Below are 1,433 nucleotides of genomic sequence, written 5' to 3'. Positions count from 1 at the left end.
CAGAACTGAACCACAGCTTGAAACAAATGGACTTGGTGGACATATACAGAATATTCCACCCAAACACAGCTGAATACACATTTTTCTCAGCTGCACAATGGTCATTTTCTAAAAGAGACCACAAACTGGTCCATAGGTCATGCTTAAGTATATGCAAGAAAACAGAAATTATCCCATGCACATTATCTGACCACAGTGCAATGAAATTGGAAATAAATACCAAAAGAAACAAGAAAAAAACATTAAAATCATGGAAATTAAATGACACTTTACTCAGCAACTAATGGGTCACAGATCAAATTAAAGAAGAAATTCAACAATATCTACAATTCAATGAAAATTCAAGCACAACTTATCATAATTTATGGGATATGCTGAAAGCAGTTCTCAGAGGGAAATTCATAGCTGTGAATTCACACATTAGGAAAGCAGAAAGGGAACAAATAAATACCCTAATGCTGCACCTTCAACAATTAGAAAAGGAAGAGCAAACCAAATCCAGAGTCCAAAGATGGGAGGATATCATAAAGATTAGAGCAGAAATTAATTCAATTGAGATGAAGAAAACAATTCAAAGAATTAAAAATGCAAACAGCTGCTTCTTTGAAAGATTAAATAAAATTGATAAGTTCCTAGCTAAGATCATCAAAAAGAGGGAAGAAAAAATTCAAATACAAGCAATAAGGAATGAAAAGGGGGAAATTACAACAGACCAGTGGAAGTTCAGAAGATTATCAATTGCCACTTTGAGAATTCTTCCTCTCACAGAATAGAAGACACAGAAGAAATGGACAGATTCCGAGAAAGGTACAAATTACCACAACTGAATAGACAAGATATAACCACTTTCAATAGCCCAATAACAGTCAATGAAATACGACATGTAATTAAAAACCTACTGGCAAAAAAAATCCAGGTCTGGATGGATTCACAACTGTATTCTACAAGATATTTACAGAAGATGTAGTCCCAAAACTCCTGAAACTATTCAACGAAATGAAAAGGAAGCATTCCTCACAAAATCATTCCTGAAAGCAAGTACTATACTGATACCAAAACCAAGGAAAGACGCAACTAAGAAGGAAAACTACAGGCCGATCTTCCTCATGAACATAGATGTCAACATCCTCAATAAAATACTACCAAATAGAATACAGCAAATCATCAAGAAGATCATACACCATGACCAGGTAGGATTCAGCCCAGGAATGCAAGGATGGTTCAATATTCGAAAATCTAAAAATGTAATAAACTATATCAATAAAGCAAAAACTAAAAACCACATGATCATCTAACTTGATACAGAAAAGGTTTTTGACAAAGTCCAACACTCATTCATGTTCAAAGTCCTACAAAAAACTGGAATAGATGGCCTCTACTTCAATCTGGTAAAAGCCATTTATGAAAACCCAAGGGCTAATATAATCCGAAAT

This window comes from Octodon degus, unplaced genomic scaffold, assembly GCF_000260255.1.
Source record: "Octodon degus isolate 3935 unplaced genomic scaffold, OctDeg1.0 scaffold00093, whole genome shotgun sequence".
Classification (NCBI taxonomy): domain Eukaryota; kingdom Metazoa; phylum Chordata; class Mammalia; order Rodentia; family Octodontidae; genus Octodon; species Octodon degus.
This window is presented reverse-complemented; position numbering follows the sequence as displayed.